Raw genomic sequence first — 13,274 nt, forward strand, 5'->3', positions numbered from 1 at the left:
AGCCTTCCTTGGACACAGGGTCAGGATGCGTTCGCAGGGCCATGACCCTTTCTAGGACACAGGGCCAGGTTGCTTTTGCAGGGCCGGGATCCTTTCTAGGACAGGGCAGGGATGCTTTCGGAGGGCCATGGCCCTTTCTAGGGCAGGGCCAGTATGCTTCCGCAGGGCCGGGACTCTCTCTAGGACACATGGCCGGGATGCATCCGCAGGGCCGGGCCCCTTCCTTGGACACAGGGCCAGGATGCTTTCGCAGGGCTGTGACCCTTTCTAGGACACAGGGCCAGGATGCTTTCACAGGGCTGGGATCCTTTGTACGACACAGGACCAGGATGCTTTCACAGGGTTGGGACCCTTTCTGGGACACAGGGCCAGGATGCTTTTGCAGGGCCATGACCCTTTCTAGGACACAGGGCCAGGATGATTTTGCAGGGCCGGGACCTTTTCTGGGACACATGACCAGGATGCTTTCGCAGGGCCTGGATCCTTTCTAGGACACAGAGCCAGGATGCTTTCACAGGGCTGGGACCCTTTCTAGGACTGGGCCAGGATGCTTCCGCAGTGCCGGGACTCTCGCTAGGACACATGGCCAGGATGCATCCGCATGGCCGGGGACCTTCCTTCGTCAACAGGGCCAGGATGCTTTCACTGGGATGGGAACCTTTCTGGAACACAGGGCCAGAATGCTTTCGCAGGGCAGTGACCCTTTCTAGGACACAGGGCCAGGATGCTTTCACAGGGCCGGGACCCTTTCTAGGACACATGGCCAGGATGCATTTTTAGTGCCGGACCCGTTCCTTGGACACAGGGACAGGATGCTTTCGCAGGGCAGGGACCCTTTCTAGGACAGTGCCAGGATGCTTTCGCAGGGCCGGGACCCTTTCTAGGACACAGAGCCACGATGCTTTCGCAGGTCCGTGACCCTTCCTTGGACAGGGCCAGGATGCTTTCACAGGGCCGGGACCCTTTCTTGGACACATGGCCAGGATGCATTCTTAGGGCCGGGCCCGTTCCTTGGACACAAGGACAGGATGCTTTCGCAGGGCCATGACCCTTTCTAGGAAACAGAGCCACGATGCTTTCGCAGGGCAGGGACCCTTTCTAGGACACAGGGCCAGGATGGTTTCGCAGGGCCGGGGCCCTTCCTTGGACACAGGTCCAGGATGCTTCTGCAGGGCCTGGACCCTTCCTTGGACAGGGCCAGGATGCTTTCACAGGGCCGGGACCCTTTCTAGGACACATGGCCAGGATGCATTCTTAGGGCCGGTCCCGTTCCTTGGTCACAGGGAAAGAATGCTTTCGCAGGGCCGGGACCCTTTCTAGGATAGGGCCAGGATGCTTTCGCATGTCCATGACCCTTTCTAGGACACAGGGCCAGCATGGTTTCGCAGGGCCGGGACCCTTCCTTGGACAGGGCCAGGATGCTTTCACAGGGCCGGGACCCTTTCTAGGACACATGGCCAGGATGCATTTTTAGGGCCGGACCCGTTCCTTGGACACAGGGACAGGATGCTTTCGCAGGGTCATGACCCTTTCCATGACACAGGGCCACGATGCTTTCGCAGGGCAGGGTCCTTTTCTAGGACAGTGCCAGGATGCTTTCGCAGGGCCGGGACCCTTTCTAGGACACAGAGCCACGATGCTTTCGCAGGTCCGTGACCCTTCCTTGGACAGGGCCAGGATGCTTTCACAGGGCCGGGACCCTTTCTTGGACACATGGCCAGGATGCATTCTTAGGGTCGGGCCCGTTCCTTGGACACAAGGACAGGATGCTTTCGCAGGGCCATGACCCTTTCTAGGAAACAGAGCCACGATGCTTTCGCAGGGCAGGGACCCTTTCTAGGACACAGGGCCAGGATGGTTTCGCAGGGCCGGGGCCCTTCCTTGGACACAGGTCCAGGATGCTTCTGCAGGGCCTGGACCCTTCCTTGGACAGGGCCAGGATGCTTTCACAGGGCCGGGCCCCTTCCTTGGACAGAGGGAGAGGATGCTGTCGCAGGGCCGCGACCCTTTCTAGGACACAGGGTCAGGATGCATTCGCAGGGCCGGGCCACTTTCTAGGACAGTGCAAGGATGCTTTCGCAAGGCCGGGACCCTCTCTAGGACACAGGCCTGGATGCTTTTGAAGGTCCGGGACACTTCCTTGGACACAGGGCCAGGATGTTTTCGCAGGGCAAGGAGCCTTCCTTGGACACAGGGTCAGGATGCTTTCGCAGGGCCATGACCCTTTCTAGGACACAGGGCCAGGATGCTTTTGCAGGGCCGGGACCCTTTCTAGGACAGGGCAGGGATGCTTTCGGAGGGCCATGGCCCTTTCTACGGCAGGGCCAGTATGGTTCCTTAGGGCCGGGACTCTCTCTAGGACACATGGCCGGGATGCATCCGCAGGGCCGGGCCCCTTCCTTGGACACAGGGCCAGGATGCTTTCGCAGGGCTGTGACCCATTCTAGGACACAGGGCCAGGATGCTTTCACAGCGCTGGGACACTTTCTAGGACAGGGCCAGGATGGTTTCGCAGGGGCGTGACCCTTTCTAGGACACAGGGCCAGGATGCCTTCACAGGGCTGGCACCCTTTGTAGGACACAGGACCAGGATGCTTTCGCTGGGCTGGGAGCATTTCTAGGACACAGGGCCAGGATGCTTTCACAGTGCTGGGACCCTTTCTGGGACACAGGGGCAGGAGGCTTTCTCAGGGCCGGGACACTTTGTAGGACACAGGGTCAGGAGGGATGCTTCCGCAGGGCCGGGAGCTTTCCTTGGACACAGGGCCTGGATGCTTCCGCAGGGCCGGGTCCCCTCCTTGGATACAGGGCCAGGAACCTTTCACTAGGCCGGGACCGTTTCTGTGACACAGGGCCAGGATGCTTTCACAGGGCCAGGACCCTTTCTAGGACACATGGCCAGGATGAATCCGCAGGGCCGGGCCACTTTCTAGGACAGGGCAGGGATGCTTTCGGAGGGCCATGGCCCTTTCTAGGGCAGGGCCAGTATGCTTCCGCAGGGCCGGGACTCTCTCTAGGACACATGGACGGGATGTATCCGCAGGGCCGGGCCCCTTCCTTGGACAAAGGGCCAGGATGCTTTCGCAGGTCTGTGACCCTTCCTAGGACACAGGGCCAGGATGCTTTCACAGGGCTGGGAACCTTTGTACGACACAGGACCAGGATGCTTTCACAGGGTTGGGACCTTTTCTGGGACACATGACCAGGATGCTTTCGCAGGGCCTGGATCCTTTCTAGGACACAGAGCCAGTATGCTTTCACAGGGCTGGGACCCTTTCTAGGACTGGGCCAGGATGCTTCTGCAGTGCCGGGACTCTCGCTAGGACACATGGCCAGGATGCATCCGCATGGCCGGGGACCTTCCTTTGTCAACAGGGCCAGGATGCTTTCTCTGGGCTGGGAACCTTTCTGGGACACAGGGCAAGGATGCTTTCGCAGGGCAGTGACCCTTTCTAGGATAGGGCCAGGATGCTTTCGCAGGTCAGTGACCCTTTCTAGGACACAGGGCCAGGATGGTTTGGCAGGGCCGGGACCCTTCCTTGGACACAGGGCCAGGATGCTTCTGCAGGGCCCGGACCCTTCCTTGGACAGGGCCAGGATGCTTTCACAGGGCCGGGACCCTTTCTAGGACACAGGGCCAGAATGCTTCCACAGGTCCAGGACACTTTCTAGGACACATCGCCAGGATGAATCCGCAGGGCCGGGACCCTTCCTTGGACACAGGGAATGGATGCTTCTGCAGGGCCCGGACCCTTCCTTGGACAGGGCCAGGATGCTTTCACAGGGCCGGGACCCATTCTAGGACACATGGCCAGGATGCAATCTTAGGGCCGGGCCCGTTCCTTGGACACAGGGCCAGGATGCTTTCACAGGGGCAGGACCATTTCTAGGACACATGGCCAGGATGAATCCGCAGGGTCGGGCCCGTTCCTTGGACACAGGGACAGGATGCTTTCGCAGGGCCATGACCATTTCTAGGACACAGGGCCACGATGCTTTCGCAGGGCAGGGACCATTTCTAGGATAGGGCCAGGATGCTTTCACAGTGCTGGGACCCTTTCTGGGACTGGGCCAGGATGCTTCTGCAGTGCCGGGACTCTCGCTAGGACACATGGCCAGGATGCATCCGCATGGCCGGGGACCTTCCTTTGTCAACAGGGCCAGGATGCTTTCTCTGGGCTGGGAACCTTTCTGGGACACAGGGCAAGGATGCTTTCGCAGGGCAGTGACCCTTTCTAGGATAGGGCCAGGATGCTTTCGCAGGTCAGTGACCCTTTCTAGGACACAGGGCCAGGATGGTTTGGCAGGGCCGGGACCCTTCCTTGGACAGGGCCAGGATGCTTTCACAGGGCCGGGACCCTTTCTAGGACACAGGGCCAGAATGCTTCCACAGGTCCAGGACACTTTCTAGGACACATCGCCAGGATGAATCCGCAGGGCCGGGACCCTTCCTTGGACACAGGGAATGGATGCTTCTGCAGGGCCCGGACCCTTCCTTGGACAGGGCCAGGATGCTTTCACAGGGCCGGGACCCATTCTAGGACACATGGCCAGGATGCAATCTTAGGGCCGGGCCCGTTCCTTGGACACAGGGCCAGGATGCTTTCACAGGGGCAGGACCATTTCTAGGACACATGGCCAGGATGAATCCGCAGGGTCGGGCCCGTTCCTTGGACACAGGGACAGGATGCTTTCGCAGGGCCATGACCATTTCTAGGACACAGGGCCACGATGCTTTCGCAGGGCAGGGACCATTTCTAGGATAGGGCCAGGATGCTTTCACAGTGCTGGGACCCTTTCTGGGACACCGGGGCAGGAGGCTTTCACAGGGCCGGGACACTTTCTAGGACACAGGGCCAGGAGGGATGCTTCCGCAGGGCCGGGAGCTTTCCTTGGACACAGGGCCTGGATGCTTCCGCAGGGCCGGGTCCCCTCCTTGGATACAGGGCCAGGAATCTTTCAGAAGGCCGGGACCGTTTCTGGGACACAGGGCCAGGATGCTTTCACAGGGCCAGGACCCTTTCTAGGACACATCGCCAGGATGAATCCGCAGGGCCGGGCCCCTTCCTTGGACACAGGGACAGGATGCTTTCGCAGGGCCGTGACCCTTTCTAGGACACTGGGCCAGGATGCTTTCGCAGGGCAGTGACCCTTTCTAGGATAGGGCCAGGATGCTTTCGCAGGTCAGTGATCCTTTCTAGGACACTGGGCCAGGATGGTTTCGCAGGGCCGGGACCCTTCCTTGGACACAGGAATTGGATGCTTCTGCAGGGCCCGGACCATTCCTTGGACAGGGCCAGGATGCTTTCACAGGGCCGGGACCCATTCTAGGACACATGGCCAGGATGCATTCTAAGGGCCGGGCCCGTTCCTTGGACACAGGGCCAGGATGCTTTCACAGGGCCATGACCCTTTCTAGGACACCTGGGCAGGATGAATCCGCAGGGCCGGGCCACTCCCTTGGACACAGGGACAGGATGCTTTCGCAGGGCCATGATACTTTCTAGAACACAGGGCCAGGATGGTTTTGCAGGGCAATGACCCTTTCTAGGATAGGGCCAGGATGCTTTCGCAGGTCAGTGACCCTTTCTAGGACACAGGGCCAGGATGGTTTCGCAGGGCCGGGACCCTTCCTTGGACACAGGGCCAGGATGCTTCTGCAGGTCCCGGACCCTTCCTTGGACAGGGCCAGGATGCTTTCACAGGGCCGGGACCCTTTCTAGGACACATGGCCAGGATGCATTCTTAGGGCCGGGCCCGTTCCTTGGACACAGGGACAGGATGCTTTCGCAGGGCCATGACCCTTTCTAGGACAGGGCCACGATGCTTTCGCAGGGCAGGGACCATTTCTAGGACAGTGCCAGGATGCTTTCGCAGGGCCGGGACCCTTTCTAGGATAGGGCCAGGATGCTTTCGCAGGGCCGCGACCCTTTCTAGGACACAGGGCCACGATGCTTTCACAGGGCTGGGACCCTTTGTAGGACACAGGACCTGGATGCTTTCGCAGGGCTGGGACCCTTTCTAGGACACAGGGCCAGGATGCTTTCACAGGGCTGGGACCCTTTCTGGGACAGGGCCAGGATGCTTTCGCAGGGCCGGGACCATTTCTAGGACACAGGGCCACGATGGTTTCGCAGGGCAGTGATCCTTCCTAGGATAGGGCCAGGATGCTTTCGCAGGTCAGTGACCCTTTCTAGGACACAGGGCCAGGATGGTTTCGCAGGGCCGGGACCCTTCCTTGGACACAGGGCCAGGATGCTTCTGCAGGGCCCGGACCCTTCCTTGGACAGGGCCATGATGCTCTCACACGGCCGTGACCCTTTCTAGGACACATGGCCAGGATGCATTCTTAGGGCCGGGCCCGTTCCTTGGACACAGGAACAGGATGCTTTCGCAGGGCCATGACCCTTTCTAGGACACAGGGCCAGGATGCTTTCACTGGGCTGGGAACTTTTCTGGGACACAGGGCCAGGATGCTTTCGCAGGGCCATGACCCTTTCTAGGACACAGGGCCAGGATGCTTTTGCAGGGCCCGGACCTTTTCTGGGACACATGACCAGGATGCTTTCGCAGGGCCTGGATCCTTTCTAGGACACAGGGCCAGGATGCTTTCACAGGGCCGGGACCCTTTCTAGGACACATGGCCAGGATGCATTCTTAGGGCCGGACCCGTTCCTTGGACACAGGGACAGGATGCTTTCGCAGGGCAAGGAGCCTTCCTTGGACACAGGGTCAGGATGCATCCGCAGGGCCGGGCCCCTTCCTTGGACACAGGGCCAGGATGCTTTCGCAGGGCTGTGACCCTTTCTAGGACACATGGCCAGGATGCATCCGCAGTGCCGGGGACCTTCCTTGGTCAACAGGGCCAGGATGCTTTCACTGGGCTGGGAACCTTTCTGGGACACAGGGCCAGGATGCTTTCGCAGGGCCATGACCCTTTCTAGGACACAGGGCCAGGATGCTTTTGCAGGGCCGGGACCTTTTCTGGGACACATGACCAGGATGCTTTCGCAGGGCCTGGATCCTTTCTAGGACACAGGGCCAGGATGCTTTCACAGGGCCGGGACCCTTTCTAGGACACATGGCCAGGATGCATTCTTAGGGCCGGACCCGTTGCCTGGACACAGGGACAGGATGCTTTCGCAGGGCAAGGAGCCTTCCTTGGACACAGGGTCAGGATGCTTTCGCAGGGCTGGGACCCTTTCTAGGACTGGGCCAGGATGCTTCCGCAGAGCCGGGACTCTCGCTAGGACACATGGCCAGGATGCATCCGCATGGCCGGGGACCTTCCTTTGTCAACAGGGCCAGGATGCTTACGCAGGGCAGTGACCCTTTCTAGGACACAGGGCCAGGATGGTTTGGCAGGGCATGGACCCTTCCTTGGACACAGGGCCAGGATGCTTCTGCAGGGCCCGGACCCTTCCTTGGACAGGGCCAGGATGCTTTCACAGGGCCGGGACCCTTTCTAGGACACATGGCCAGGATGCATTTTTAGGGCCGGACCCGTTCCTTGGACACAGGGACAGGATGCTTTCGCAGGGCCATGACCCTTTCCATGACACAGGGCCACGATGCTTTCGCAGGGCAGGGACCCTTTCTAGGATAGTGCCAGGATGCTTTCGCAGGGCCGGGACACTTTCTAGGACACAGAGCCACGATGCTTTCGCAGGTCCGTGACCCTTCCTTGGACAGGGCCAGGATGCTTTCACAGGGCCGGGACCCTTTCTTGGACTCATGGCCAGGATGCATTCTTAGGGCCGGGCCCGTTCCTTGGACCCAAGGACAGGATGCTTTCGCAGGGCCATGACCCTTTCTAGGAAACAGAGCCACGATGCTTTCGCAGGGCAGGGACCCTTTCTAGGACACAGGGCCAGGATGGTTTCGCAGGGCCGGGGCCCTTCCTTGGACACAGGTCCAGGATGCTTCTGCAGGGCCTGGACCCTTCCTTGGACAGGGCCAGGATGCTTTCACAGGGCCGGGACCCTTTCTAGGACACATGGCCAGGATGCATTCTTAGGGCCGGTCCCGTTCCTTGGTCACAGGGAAAGGATGCTTTCGCAGGGCCGGGACCCTTTCTAGGATAGGGCCAGGATGCTTTCGCATGTCCGTGACCCTTTCTAGGACACAGGGCCAGCATGGTTTCGCAGGGCCGGGACCCTTTCTAGGGCACAGGGCCAGGATGCTATTGCAGGGTCGGGACCATTTCTAGGACACATGGCCGGGATGCATCCGCAGGGCCGGGCCCCTTCCTTGGACACAGGGAGAGGATGCTGTCGCAGGGCCGCGACCCTTTCTAGGACACAGGGTCAGGATGCATTCGCAGGGCCGGGCCACTTTCTAGGACAGTGCAAGGATGCTTTTGCAAGGCCGGGACCCTCTCTAGGACACAGGCCTGGATGCTTTCAAAGGGCCGGGACACTTCCTTGGACACAGGGCCAGGATGTTTTCGCAGGGCAAGGAGCCTTCCTTGGACACAGGGTCAGGATGCTTTCGCAGGGCCATGACCCTTTCTAGGACACAGGGCCAGGATGCTTTTGCAGGGCCGGGACCCTTTCTAGGACAGGGCAGGGATGCTTTCGGACGGCCATGGCCCTTTCTAGGGCAGGGCCAGTATGCTTCCTTAGGGCCGGGACTCTCTCTAGGACACATGGCCGGGATGCATCCGCAGGGCCGGGCCCCTTCCTTGGACACAGGGCCAGGATGCTTTCGCAGGGCTGTGACCCATTCTAGGACACAGGGCCAGGATGCTTTCACAGCGCTGGGACACTTTCTAGGACAGGGCCAGGATGGTTTCGCAGGGGCGTGACCCTTTCTAGGACACAGGGCCAGGATGCCTTCACAGGGCTGGCACCCTTTGTAGGACACAGGACCAGGATGCTTTCGCTGGGCTGGGACCATTTCTAGGACACAGGGCCAGGATGCTTTCACAGTGCTGGGACCCTTTCTGGGACACAGGGGCAGGAGGCTTTCACAGGGCCGGGACACTTTGTAGGACACAGGGTCAGGAGGGATGCTTCCGCAGGGCCGGGAGCTTTCCTTGGACACAGGGCCTGGATGCTTCCGCAGGGCCGGGTCCCCTCCTTGGATACAGGGCCAGGAAACTTTCACAAGGCCGGGACCGTTTCTGTGACACAGGGCCAGGATGCTTTCACAGGGCCAGGACCCTTTCTAGGACACATGGCCAGGATGAATCCGCAGGGCCGGGCCACTTTCTAGGACACAGGGAAAGGATGCTGTCGCAGGGCCGCGACCCTTTCTAGGACAGAGGGTCAGGATGCATTCTCAAGGCCGGGCCACTTTCTAGGACACAGGCCAGGATGCTTTCACAGGGCCGGGACACTTCCTTGGACACAGGGCCAGGATGCTTTCACAGGGCCGGGACCCTTTCTAGGACACAGGGCCAGAATGCTTCCACAGGTCCAGGACCCTTTTTAGGACACAGGGCCAGGATGGTTTGGCAGGGCCGGGACCCTTCCTTGGACACAGGGCCAGGATGCTTCTGCAGGGCCCGGACCCTTCCTTGGACAGGGCCAGGATGCTTTCACAGGGCCGGGACCCTTTCTAGGACACAGGGCCAGAATGCTTCCACAGGTCCAGGACCCTTTCTAGGACACATCGCCAGGATGAATCCGCAGTGCCGGGACCCTTCCTTGGACACAGGGATTGGATGCTTCTGCAGGGCCCGGACCCTTCCTTGGACAGGGCCAGGATGCTTTCACAGGGCCGGGACCCATTCTAGGACACATGGCCAGGATGCAATCTTAGGGCCGGGCCCTTTCCTTGGACACTGGGACTGGATGCTTTCGCAGGGCCATGACCATTTCTAGGACACAGGGCCAGGATGCTTTCACAGTGCTGGGACCCTTTCTGGGACACCGGGGCAGGAGGCTTTCACAGGGCCGGGACACTTTCTAGGACACAGGGCCAGGAGGGGTGCTTCCGCAGGGCCGGGAGCTTTCCTTGGACACAGGGCCTGGATGCTTCCGCAGGGCCGGGTCCCCTCCTTGGATACAGGGCCAGGAACATTTCTCAAGGCCGGGACCGTTACTTGGACACAGGGCCAGGATGCTTTCACAGGGGCAGGACCATTTCTAGGACACATGGCCAGGATGAATCCGCAGGGCCGGGCCCGTTCCTTGGACACAGAGACAGGATGCTTTCGCAGGGCCATGACCATTTCTAGGACACAGGGCCACGATGCTTTCGCAGGGCAGGGCCCATTTCTAGGATAGGGCCAGGATGCTTTCACAGTGCTGGGACCCTTTCTGGGATACCGGGGCAGGAGGCTTTCACAGGGCCGGGACACTTTCTAGGACACAGGGCCAGGAGGGATGCTTCCGCAGGGCCGGGAGCTTTCCTTGGACACAGGGCCTGGATGCTTCCGCAGGGCCGGGTCCCCTCCTTGGATACAGGGCCAGGAATCTTTCACAAGGCCGGGACCGTTTCTGGGACACAGGGCCAGGATGCTTTCACAGGGCCAGGACCCTTTCTAGGACACATCGCCAGGATGAATCCGCAGGGCCGGGCCCCTTCCTTGGACACAGGGACAGGATGCTTTCGCAGGGCCGTGACCCTTTCTAGGACACTGGGCCAGGATGCTTTCGCAGGGCAGTGACCCTTTCTAGGATAGGGCCAGGATGCTTTCGCAGGTCAGTGATCCTTTCTAGGACACTGGGCCAGGATGGTTTCGCAGGGCCGGGACCCTTCCTTGGACACAGGGATTGGATGCTTCTGCAGGGCCCGGACCATTCCTTGGACAGGGCCAGGATGCTTTCACAGGGCCGGGACCCATTCTAGGACACATGGCCAGGATGCATTCTTAGGGCCGGGCCCGTTCCTTGGACACAGGGCCAGGATGCTTTCACAGGGCCATGACCCTTTCTAGGACACCTGGGCAGGATGAATCCGCAGGGCCGGGCCACTCCCTTGGACACAGGGACAGGATGCTTTCGCAGGGCCATGATACTTTCTAGGACACAGGGCCAGGATGGTTTCGCAGGGCAGTGACCCTTTCTAGGATAGGGCCAGGATGCTTTCGCAGGTCAGTGACCCTTTCTGGGACACAGGGCCAGGATGGTTTCGCAGGGCCGGGACCCTTCCTTGGACACAGGGTCAGGATGCTTCTGCAGGTCCCGGACCCTTCCTTGGACAGGGCCAGGATGCTTTCACAGGGCCGGGACCCTTTCTAGGACACATGGCCAGGATGCATTCTTAGGGCCGGGCCCGTTCCTTGGACACAGGGACAGGATGCTTTCGCAGGGCCATGACCCTTTCTAGGACAGGGCCACGATGCTTTCGCAGGGCAGGGACCATTTCTAGGACAGTGCCAGGATGCTTTCGCAGGGCCGGGACCCTTTCTAGGACACAGGGCCAGGATGCTTTCACAGGGCTGGGACCCTTTCTGGGACAGTGCCAGGATGCTTTCGCAGGGCCGGGACACTTTCTAGGACACAGAGCCACGATGCTTTCGCAGGTCCGTGACCCTTCCTTGGACAGGGCCAGGATGCTTTCACAGGGCCGGGACCCTTTCTTGGACTCATGGCCAGGATGCATTCTTAGGGCCGGGCCCGTTCCTTGGACCCAAGGACAGGATGCTTTCGCAGGGCCATGACCCTTTCTAGGAAACAGAGCCACGATGCTTTCGCAGGGCAGGGACCCTTTCTAGGACACAGGGCCAGGATGGTTTCGCAGGGCCGGGGCCCTTCCTTGGACACAGGTCCAGGATGCTTCTGCAGGGCCTGGACCCTTCCTTGGACAGGGCCAGGATGCTTTCACAGGGCCGGGACCCTTTCTAGGACACATGGCCAGGATGCATTCTTAGGGCCGGTCCCGTTCCTTGGTCACAGGGAAAGGATGCTTTCGCAGGGCCGGGACCCTTTCTAGGATAGGGCCAGGATGCTTTCGCATGTCCGTGACCCTTTCTAGGACACAGGGCCAGCATGGTTTCGCAGGGCCGGGACCCTTTCTAGGGCACAGGGCCAGGATGCTATTGCAGGGTCGGGACCATTCCTAGGACACATGGCCGGGATGCATCCGCAGGGCCGGGCCCCTTCCTTGGACACAGGGAGAGGATGCTGTCGCAGGGCCGCGACCCTTTCTAGGACACAGGGTCAGGATGCATTCGCAGGGCCGGGCCACTTTCTAGGACAGTGCAAGGATGCTTTTGCAAGGCCGGGACCCTCTCTAGGATACAGGCCTGGATGCTTTCAAAGGGCCGGGACACTTCCTTGGACACAGGGCCAGGATGTTTTCGCAGGGCAAGGAGCCTTCCTTGGACACAGGGTCAGGATGCTTTCGCAGGGCCATGACCCTTTATAGGACACAGGGCCAGGATGCTTTTGCAGGGCCGGGACCCTTTCTAGGACAGGGCAGGGATGCTTTCGGACGGCCATGGCCCTTTCTAGGGCAGGGCCAGTATGCTTCCTTAGGGCCGGGACTCTCTCTAGGACACATGGCCGGGATGCATCCGCAGGGCCGGGCCCCTTCCTTGGACACAGGGCCAGGATGCTTTCGCAGGGCTGTGACCCATTCTAGGACACAGGGCCAGGATGCTTTCACAGCGCTGGGACACTTTCTAGGACAGGGCCAGGATGGTTTCGCAGGGGCGTGACCCTTTCTAGGACACAGGGCCAGGATGCCTTCACAGGGCTGGCACCCTTTGTAGGACACAGGACCAGGATGCTTTCGCTGGGCTGGGACCATTTCTAGGACACAGGGCCAGGATGCTTTCACAGTGCTGGGACCCTTTCTGGGACACAGGGGCAGGAGGCTTTCACAGGGCCGGGACACTTTGTAGGACACAGGGTCAGGAGGGATGCTTCCGCAGGGCCGGGAGCTTTCCTTGGACACAGGGCCTGGATGCTTCCGCAGGGCCGGGTCCCCTCCTTGGATACAGGGCCAGGAACCTTTCACAAGGCCGGGACCGTTTCTGTGACACAGGGCCAGGATGCTTTCACAGGGCCAGGACCCTTTCTAGGACACATGGCCAGGATGAATCCGCATGGCCGGGCCACTTTCTAGGACACAGGGAAAGGATGCTGTCGCAGGGCCGCGACCCTTTCTAGGACAGAGGGTCAGGATGCATTCGCAAGGCCGGGCCACTTTCTAGGACACAGGCCAGGATGCTTTCACAGGGCCGGGACACTTCCTTGGACACAGGGCCAGGATGCTTTCACAGGGCCGGGACCCTTTCTAGGACACAGGGCCAGAATGCTTCCACAGGTCCAGGACCCTTTTTAGGACACAGGGCCAGGATGGTTTGGCAGGGCCGGGAC

The sequence above is a fragment of the Hypanus sabinus genome, chromosome 31, assembly GCF_030144855.1.
Source record: "Hypanus sabinus isolate sHypSab1 chromosome 31, sHypSab1.hap1, whole genome shotgun sequence".
NCBI lineage: Eukaryota > Metazoa > Chordata > Chondrichthyes > Myliobatiformes > Dasyatidae > Hypanus > Hypanus sabinus.